This window comes from Vigna unguiculata, chromosome 10 (genome assembly GCF_037176805.1).
Source record: "Vigna unguiculata cultivar grain cowpea cultivar isolate G323 ecotype 2 chromosome 10, ASM3717680v1, whole genome shotgun sequence".
In the NCBI taxonomy this organism is placed as follows: domain Eukaryota; kingdom Viridiplantae; phylum Streptophyta; class Magnoliopsida; order Fabales; family Fabaceae; genus Vigna; species Vigna unguiculata.
The window spans coordinates 15224703-15235563 of record NC_140801.1 but is presented as its reverse complement, the minus strand read 5'-3'; the positions used below and the strand labels follow the sequence as shown (position 1 = coordinate 15235563).

Genomic DNA, 10861 nt, shown 5'->3' with positions numbered 1-10861 from the left:
ACATCTTCAACATTTGTGTTAGGGTCAACATTCATTCTTACAAATAAAAAAACATCAATATTAGATATTACTATGTAAAAAGGAAAAACAAAATATTTAGAAGATTTAAAATATTTATTGATCAAGAAAAGTTATATATAAGCAACATGAAACAAAAACATTATTTTAAACATAAAAACATAAAACAATATCTTAAATTTAAGAACATAATATGCAAAAATCTATTTCTTAACACTCTCATCACCAATGTGAACAATTCTTCCATCTAGTTTATCAAAGAAATCAACAATATCAAGATGAGTGAAATCCATATGGCCATAATCACAATCATCATCTTCATAAGCAAAATGTGTTTCTAGGATCTTCACCTTATTTTTCAATGATTCTTGGTAGAGTTCAACAAGACTCTTTGGTGTATGATAACATATACTTTCATCTTAATTGCCATTATTCTCACTTTTTTGTTTTTCCTTTTTCACATTATTGTTCCAGTTATAATGATAAAAAGTCTCTTTGAAATTCCCTTTACGATCGATGTCCACGACCATGATTACTAACACGACCACAACCACAACCAAGGCCACAACCACGAAAATATGAATCAAATGTTATGACATTCAGTTCTGGGAATGGAGCATAAACAATTGGGCAGACCTTATGATTTTTTAGTTTCTAGTGTTCATATCTTTCTTCTAAATTTTTCCATAATACATAAGGGTCTTTTACAGTGAGATATTCAATTTTCAACCATTCATGGTAGTGACAACGAAGGAAAATCATAACTTTAGCCTTATCTTGCTCAAATGCTTTATTTTTAATGGCATCACCAAGACCTATTGCATCTAAATGTATTTCAGCATCTAATTTTTAAGATAAGTAATTGTACTACGCCTAGGTGGCCTCATAATATTGCTCAAACTTTTCATCCTTTACCATTATGTCTCCACCGACAAAGGCTGGGGAACTGATGTACTACACTTAGGCGGCCTAACAAAACTACACGATTAAATCTGCCTACAAAAAGCCCTACAAGCACGCAATCAATTATCAAACGAATCAACGGGAAAGCGTAAACGGCCTAGGCCGCCTACTTCAAAAGATAGGACAAGATCTATCGACCATTCCAGACTTAGAGTATTACAGGTAAGGCCCCTAAGACCAACAATCATTGAACTAAGGGGCCTGGGTCAGGCTCAGGCCCAGCTACGCTCAAGCAATGGCCCAACCTATGACAAGGCCAAACATAATTAATGACTATAAATACATATGGACCCCAGTAATTAAAGGTACGCATTCATTAATCCCTTAATCACGAGATTTGACTTTTTGAGAATCTTTTGGCTGACTTGATCGTCAGAGTCCTCTCCGTAGGTAACCCCTCATGGGTCCAAGTCGTGATACCAGCAAATGACATACGCAAGCTGATGAGAAGCCAATTAAAGAGATTTCGGATTGAGGTAAGGTAATATTTGTGTTTGACTTCTCTTATTTGTTCTCCGCAGGAACAATAATGCTTTCCCGTAATATCAAGGGCTACAAATTCAAGTTTTGCAAGGTTTGACACGTTTAGAACTAGCTCATTCAAAAGTTAAACATTAATAAAAATCATTTTCATGTATGAAACTATATAATTAATAAAACAATATTAATTTATAGTAAACAATGTAACCATAAAATGTGAACTAAAAATTCTATAATTCTATCAATATATAAAGAAAATAAATCACTACAAAATGTGTAAGAATTCAGAATTGTAAAGCATGTCTAAAAAAATAATATTATATTTATCACAATTTTTTTATGACACATTTTCACAAGAAAAATAGAAACATAACACATATTATTCATTAGCTTATGAAGAATACAAAAGAAAGACAAATATAATATGATGATATAGTTAGACTATGGTTTATAATGTATAAAATAAATTTATATTAACAAATTTATATAACATGAATAACAAAAAAGTGAATATGAACAAACAAGAAACTTTATATATATATATATATATATATATATATATATATAAATTTATATGTATGAATGTATAAACATGTATTACTTTATATAAAAAATAATTAGTACCTAACTCAGTTGGTTAGAGTCATCATGCTAGCTCAGTTGGAGCTCTTATGTTGATAACTTGTTATAAAATATAAACTTAATAAAAGAAAGAAGAAAGATGAAGAAGAGAGAATAAGAGATAATGGACGCTAATTTTCTGTGTCATATTATTAAGGGGGAAATCATATTTATAGATACAAAATGCAATCCAAAGAATACAATTCAAGGATTACAAATAGTTAATAAAAAGAATTAAATCCTATAAAGAGTAATCAATATATGAGTAATAATAGAAAACTAATATATGAGTAATAATAGAAAACTAATGGACAATCATTAATTCGTAGGATATATATATATATATATATATATATATATATGGCAATTTATAAACCTAATTTGATAAATTAAAATAAATAGTTGGTAATGTTGAAAATTTATATTTGGTTGGAAACATGTGGTGGGTTATAGATTCTTGATAGGGGTATTGATTTAGATTTTTTTTTTATATCAGTGAATGGGTTGATGCATGTGTATTTGAATGATTCAAAAGTATGGAAAGAGGTTTACGAAAATGAGGTTTAAATGATGAAATTTTGATTAAATCCATGTACAACACTTTGAAGTAATTGAATTTCTATGAATTTGGTTAATGATGTACATAATGAAATTGATGATTAAATGGAAGCGTGAGAATATAGTTTTGTGGGTAAATAAGTTTTTTCTAACGATCGATGATTTATAAGAAGTTAATTTAATTTTGAGAATATTAGTATTAGCGAATGAATAAATTGAAAAGTAATTTGAAGTACTTTGTATTAGATGGTGCAATTAGAGGGTTAATCTTTTGATGTTGCATAAATTGTGTTTAATAATTTTGTTGGATGTTTTCAGATTATATTATCTAATTTTTGTATCATGTTTAAGAAGAAGTGGATTAGTTTGGGCAAGTGTGCATATTATTTTTTATATTTTGGTTTCTATTGTTCACAGTAATGTTAGGCGTCACTATCATGCTGAGCTCTTGAGTTCAATATCGCTAGGCGCCACTTTTGATTGCCGAGTTCTATTTGGTGGCATTGGACGCTAGGTCAGGGACATTGGGTGCCACTTGACCAATGCTCTTTGGTTGTGTTTTTGTTTTGTTGTGTTTGTACAACTAGGCACATGTTTATAGAGGCGAGCATCACTTAAATTGTGTTTTTGTATGATGAATTATTTATATGAGTAGAGGTTGTTGAATTAATCTTAATTGTTGTGATTAGGTAATATAAAAATATGTGCTTTTTGGAATTGTGAATGTGTGTGGAGACTTAACTAAAGGTGGTGCACTTTGTTAGTCTTTAGTGGTGAACTTGAGTGTTCATGCTGCTCGTAAGGCTCTCGGTGAGCAGTCAAGAGTGGTCTTTGCTCGTAAGTCTCTCTTGGAGAGCAGTAGTAAGGGTAACTCTACATAGCTATACTAGAGGTGGACTTCGCCAAGGAAGCCCTCAAGGAGAATGATAGGAAGTAGCACATGTGTACTTCGTCGTAAGGCTTTTGATAATATCCATTTTTACCTATTTTGTGTGTTTACTGTCATGAATAAGTTAACTGTTTCCTAACTTTTATCTTGTTATATTCTCAAGTTTATTGTATTTTGTATTGTTTTATGTTTTAGTTATTTTATGATTATTTTATCTCTAATATCTATTTTGAATGTGTTAAATAAGTTAATAGGAAGTATTTGTGGTGGAGAAAAACAAGCAAGAATGTAGGGGAGCATGTTTTGGAGAAGAAAAGATTAATTTGAAGTAAATACCTGCACTGGACGCCACTAGAATCAAGCCCAATGCTTCAAATACAAAATGCTGCCAAACTGCACAAGGTTGAGCGGTGCAAAAGTGAGGCTTAGCACCCACAAGGCTGAGCGATGGAAAAGGAGGCTCAACTCTACAAGGCTGAGTGGTGGAAAGTGAGGCTGAGCGCTACAAGGCTGAGCGGTGAAAAAGTGGGGTTGAACGCCATTCAATTCGTAAAAGCTGTCGCCGGATAGTGGAGGAGTGCCGCCAAGTGGTGGCCAACGACGCTTGGCTATGGAGTAATACCATCAGGTGGTGACTCTTTGGAGTTCCTGCTTCACATTTTTACTAATACGGTACTTAGCAGTGTTGAGATGGCGCCAGGCAGTGACGACGTTGATAGGTCAAAATGGGTATTTAAACATGTTTCCTCATGAGGCAAAGGGATCTTTTCTTCCTTCCACAATTTCTCTTCACCTAGAGAAATTGAGAGAGGCCCTTGGAGGTTGTTTGAGATGCTAGGAAGCTCTACCACTCCTCCTTGGGTCTTCAATCTTCATCCATGGTGTTTTCCCCCTTTTGGGGTTGATGAGGGAGAGGATCTACAAATTGGAGGTGTTGGCGAAGGGGAGGCACAATTAGAGCATGGAGCATTTTTCAAGAACTTTGGGAAAGGGCTTGCATCTTCTCTTTGGTTTCCACCTCTTCCCTTTCTCTTCAATTTGTAAAACCTAAGTTCTCCACCATGGAAAGCTAAACCTATTAGTTGAGGTTAGATGTAATGAATTGAATTCTTGTGTATGTTGGGATGTTAATACATATGCTTTTCCATTTTAATGTTAGTATTTGATTTTCATGTTTAATGCTTGATTTGGTTTGACCACCCATGCATGATTTGTGTTCTTGAGGGGTTGGGAAATGCCTTTTGAACTTTTAGAATTGAAATTGAATACCTAATGGAGCTTGTATCTAGGAATAAAACACGATTCATTAGTAATCCTAAGACTCTTGAATTTAATGCATGATTTCACTTGTTGAGGATTCAAGGAATTGGAACTTGATAAGTTATCATAGGCTCAAAGTCACTAGGAATAGGATTTGAGTATTCTTATGAGTTGATTTTGACATGAAATTGGAATTGAAATGTTTGTGAATGCATGAGAATGAAGTGAATGAAATCTAGTCTTGACATTTGTAAATACTTTGTGTTAAATTTATATTGAGCACCAACTGTTTGATAAAAATACAAAAAAGAGTTTTTTAGTATTTTTGTGAACTTTATTGTCTAATTGAGTTGTCAATTGCGATAGTTGACATGTGTTGCATAAGTCCCCGTGGAGAGAACGATATATTTATTACTTGCCACATGCGACCAATGTACTGGCCGTTTTTCACCAACAACTTTAAGGGAGCAATGGAAGTAGACCTTGTTTGTAAGGCTTGAGAGAAGTTTGGAATAGTGGTTGTTCTTATGTGTGTGGGTGGGTGGGTGGATGGGTGTGTGTATGGGGGGTGTGGATGGGTGGGTGTGGGTGTGGGTGTGGGTGGGTGTAGGTGTGGGTGTATGTGTGGGTGGGTGGGATTGTGTGTGCGTATATTTTTTGTTTAGACAATGTGTGTTCAATGAATTTAAGCCAAGCACAGGACAACAAAGAACAAGTAAATGCTTGAAAGATAGAAGCAAACATATGAAAAAATAGGACTTAAACAAGGTCAAGTGAAAGCATTGGTTAGAGTAGTTGAAGGTTGGATTAGACGACTAAGCCATTAGATGACCCAAGTTCTACATAAGTGTTAGACAACTTGGGTTAGTTGAACAACTTAGACGACTCAAGACAAAGATCAATACCAGACAAATAAGATGAATTCCCTTAATTCTCTTTATGTAGAAATTGGGCAAGGTCTTTTTCTACCTTTTTTGTTGTTGTAATATTATTTCTATTAATATAATTTCCTCCAATTATATTTTAAATAAATTCAATATATGTGATATATTTGGTTGTTGTAGAATTCTAAATAGATTTAAAAAGATATTGCCAGATTTCAAAAGATTTGACAATTATTATCTTTTTATATTTTCTAATATAATTAAATAAAACAATTATTTAAAAATATAAAATAAAATATCTTAAGATATATTTTCACCAAATTATCTTTTATCATAAATATTATTGCATTATCAAAGCTCCTTCAATTGAAAAAGATGAGAAAATCGTTGAGCCAAACTTTTTCAAGCTAGTTGGGCTCCAAGAATTCTGGATAAGTTATTATACAAGAACTCTAGTTGGGCAAGTGGACAACTCGTTGGGATAGCCTAACTTTTAAACATCTCTCTTTTTTTTAACTTTTCCATGCTTCTTTTGCTAGTTTCGTGTGATGTTTGGTTTGATTTCTTGTAACTTTGATTATTTGTTAATTTTGGTTTAGTATTGGGAGTGTCATAAAAATTTAATCAATTTATTTCCACACTTCTATAAGTTTATCTTTAGTTTTAACTACACAAACACCCCTCAAAATTTTCAAAGCATATTTATACAATTTAACATATTTTTGCAACTCATGCTCAATATTTCTAATTATAACAAATATTAATTAAAATAGTTTTTTAAGTAAAAAAAAATTAATAAAAATAAGAAATAAACTTACCTTCAACATCCAAATTTAAAAAATAAAATAAAAACTTAATTATTATCCTTAATTTGTACAAAATTAGGCACACTCTTCCAATTCGATAATTAAAAAGATTAAATAATGAAAACTTAGTTAATATATTTTTATTATTCATATAAAAATATTCATTTCCTTAAATCATGTTCATTAAAATTTAATATAAAATTGGAAATAAAATTTTAATTAATTAAAATATATTTTAAGATTTATATATCCATATTATCAGTACACTATATTCATTACATTATAGTTTTGTTTGGTGACTTTTGTAGAAAACTTTTGTTTCAAGTATTGGGACTGAACGTTTATCTAAACTATGATTTTCTCTCTATTGCCGCTTGTCTCTTCTTTCTTCTCCTGTTCGATTCTCTCTTCTTCTCCTGTTCGGCTGTCTAAACGATTGGGGTACCCGCCAATAAGGCTATGATGCTTAAGTCAGGTTAGATTTGTTCGGGATTAACAATTAATGTTATAATAAATGTGAAGTAAAAGTCCTTACCTACTTACTTTGTGATTCTTTTTATAGTTTCTTTATGTGAACTTTTGATTAGAATTTCCTTAATTGAGATTCAATTATTTTTTAAACTTGAGTACTGATATGTTTTTCAAATAAAATGACAAGTCATAATCAATGTTTCGGAAGATCACATCAAGAAGGTCTCAATATAATTTTTAATTAACTGTTAACAAAACAAATGTGGTGTGAGGCCTTCGGCCGTTGCGAGGTGTCTTCGGCCGCGGCCGTTCAATTATAGAACTTTATTTATTCTTCCGAAAAGATTGCACCATCAACTTGGATTGTGCGGCCGTTACGAAGAGTCTTCAACCGCTTCTTCTTGGTCCGTTCGATTGTGGTGGAGGATTGGATCCTACGGTACAACTTTATTTAAGAAGATTGAATTTACTATCATCACTCCTTGTTGGAAATACAATGTGAAGATGACATTAAATAAGTTGAAACTAATTAAAATTTATTTAAAATTTTGATCGAACAACGTATTTAACTTCAAATACATAGGAGGTAAATTCTTAGAGGATTTGCACGGTGAATAATTTAGAAAGGAGTAAAAGAGAGACCGTGGCATTTTGAAGCACTGAAACCAACGTACCGCACTGCTCCGTTAATGATTTTTCCTCTTTTTTTCTCTCTTGTGACCCTGTGCCCTTTCTTCCCTTGTCTTGTCCCATTCCATCTCTTTCTCTCTCTTCACAGTGCCTTGTCTTTATCCTACACCCATCTCACCCCACAAAATATTTTCTCTCTCTTCAACAATCATGGCAACTCTGTTCCCTCCTTTCCCATTTTTCTTTCTTTTAGCTATCCAAATGTGTACCCTCCATCAACAATCAACCAAGCTGCTAGGTAGTTAGGGAGCAACATCAAGCCTTTTACCATTTCATCACCACTTTCTCCTTCTTCTTCTTCTTTTTCCATTTTTCACCATTCCTCTAAGCAACCAACCAAACCAAGGATGAGTTTATCTTTTGGTTCAGGGCTCTAGGATGGTGCGGTTTCATACAATGTTCTTTTCTTTCTTTTTCTATCTCTCTTTATGCATTTGTCTTTTGATGTTGTTTAAAGGCTCTAGATTGTGGAAGTTTTGTATTGAAACGTTTGTTTGTTATGGCTTAGTTATCTTTGTTTTGGTGAGGATTTAAGTTTTGTTTTTAGAATAATTCTTTAAAATACTAAATACTTTTACTCTTTTATTGAATATTTTCTTTATAAACTAGTAGCAATATTTGTGAGCCATCGCAATGTTTTCTTTCTTTTAATGTACTGGGGATACTGAATGTTGTTTTTGTTTTCTGTACACCAAGCATTTATGCTTTGTTTTCGAGTTTTTATAGTTGATTCTATAATGAAAATGAATCACTGGTTCAGTTCTTATTTATATGTTCCGTTTCATTTGAGATTCTACTGGATTCCAAATGCTAGTGATATGATGAAATTCGTGTAATTCAATAAAAGAATTTAAGTAGTGTATATTTTGTCTCATTGAAATCAATGCTTCGGATTCTATTATTCTATTTTGGAATAGGAGATAAGAGGATAATTTTGTTTTATTGAGTGATGTGATTGTTTTTGGCTACTATCCTTATATAATAATTAATAATTCAGATAACTGTATATTAAAGGACCTGAAAAATTATTCACTTTTAGAAAGGTTTGTTACTGCCATTTTTAAATCAGTAGTGTGCCAAATGAAATTTTTCTCTGAAAGATCTGACAAAATAGCCATTATTTTAAACTGCTTTCAACTTTTTATAATCAATTTTCACTTGTTTGTGGAAGATCTTGACTAAATAGTCATTCTCTATTATGTATGCTTCATACATGTATTCTACATGTTGACAGTGTGCTGGATTAAATTTCATATCTGGCTTTTTGGTAAACCTAATTCTGGAGTGGGTTAAGTGTTCTATTCTGAGTTCAACTCCTGGTTTTTAATAATCCTACAAGTTTATGTAACTATTGAATTTCACATCATTGTTGTGATGAATTATGCAGATAGAATAATGAAGAGTTCAAGGTTGAAGATATGGGCTGTTGGATTTGCAGTAGGAAATGAAGGAAAGGCAACGTTGGAAGGCTGAAGAGGATGCGTTGTTATGTGCATATGTGAGAGAGTATGGTCCTAGGGAATGGAATCTTGTGTCTCAGCGCATGAACACACCTCTAAACAGGGATGCAAAGTCATGCTTAGAAAGGTGGAAGAACTACCTCAAGCCTGGCATCAAGAAAGGGTCTCTAACAGAGGAAGAGCAGAGCCTTGTAATCCGGCTTCAAGCGAAACACGGCAACAAATGGAAGAAAATTGCTGCAGAAGTTCCAGGTAGAACTGCCAAGAGGTTAGGGAAGTGGTGGGAAGTGTTCAAAGAGAAGCAACAGAGGGAGAAACAAGAGATTAACAAAGCAATTGGCCCAGTTGATAATACCAAATATGATCATATTCTTGAGACTTTTGCTGAGAAGCTAGTGAAGGAACACTCTTCACAATCATCATACCTTATGGCTTCTTCTACTGGACCCTTTATCCACACTGATGCACCTGCAACTGCTTCTGCTTCTGCATCTGCATCTGCACCTGCATCATTGCTTCCTCCTTGGATTTCAAATTCTAGCACCACCAATCCCTCACCAGGAATTAGGCCACATTCACCTTCTGTGACCCTTAGTCTCTCTTCCTCAACAGCACCTCCTCCCCTTTGGTTGAATGTAACAACACCTCATGGTGATAACATAGTAGTGTTAGAGTTAATAGAGTGCTGTAAGGAGTTGGAAGAAGGACATCATGCTATGGTGGCGCATCGGAAGGAGGCGGCGTGGCTGTTGAGAAGGGTGGAGCAGCAGTTGGAGGCAGAGAAGGCTAGCAGAAGGAGGGAAAAGATGGAGGAAATTGAAGCAAAGATTAAGGCTCTAAGGGAAGAACAGAATGCTGCTTTGGATAGAATAGAAACAGAATATAGAGAACAGTTAGGAGAGTTGAGGAGAGATGCAGAAAGCAAGGAGCAGAAGTTGATTGAGGAATGGAATGCAAAGCACGTGAGGGTAGTGAAGTGTATGGAACAACAAGTAGGAGGCAGAATACCCCGAATTGCTGAGCCTAATGGAAGATAAATAAAAGGCATTATTTAGAATCCTGCTCTTTCTTTAGTTTGGATTTTGTAGTCCAACTATCTATTTGTATTGATGTACATGTGCAATCTTGCACGAGGTGCATCCATCTTCATGAATTGAACTCTGGCTGTGTTCTAATTTTTCCTGCAAACTGTGTTGCATCTCAATGAAGGAAGGATGTGTTGTTTCCGAAGAAATTGCCTCTCATTTGAGTATCTTGTTTATAGTGTCAAACATGTTTATTTCATGCAAGATCGTTATATTTGTGCCAAAAAAATGTAAACAATGAATAAGTATTGTTATTTGTTTTCAATTTGTTTCAATTCTTAAAACTCAAATTTATTTCTACTGGAATAATATTAAGGATTGAATTCCATTGATATGTTGTGTCTTAGTGAATTGAATTTGATTGTGCTACTAGAAGAATATTAAAGATTGAATACCATTGATATATAAAGAATTGAATTAGGTTGCGTTGTATATTGAAAAATTGTATAGAAACCTAGAATCTTTGATTTCAATAAAGACATTTGTTATAGAAAAATAAAACAACCCTATGTTTTTATTAAGTGTTTGATCCAACAAAAGCATAAAACATGAAGAACCTCTTGTGTGTTAAATTGAAAGTTCAATATTTTATGATTTTTATTAAGTGTTAAAAATAGCTGAGTATCAAATATGATCACGTTTCTTTTAAAAAACAATGTTTTAAATGAACAACAAA

The 10861-nt window shown here is 33.2% G+C and overlaps 1 pseudogene across 4 annotated transcripts; it reads left to right on the top strand.

The window, feature by feature from the left end:
- The first annotated feature begins 7653 nt into the window (after positions 1–7653).
- Positions 7654–10334, top strand: LOC114166072 (transcription factor AS1 pseudogene; annotated as a pseudogene). 4 transcript variants are annotated; one of them, XR_014985050.1, is made up of 2 exons: positions 7654–8021; positions 9028–10334. The product of XR_014985050.1 is annotated as a transcription factor AS1 pseudogene, transcript variant X1 (transcript). The 4 variants fall into 4 exon arrangements; XR_014985053.1 differs by lacking the exon at positions 7654–8021 and adding an exon at positions 8145–8162; XR_014985051.1 differs by lacking the exon at positions 7654–8021 and adding an exon at positions 8223–8928.
- Positions 10335–10861: the final 527 nt, after the last annotated feature.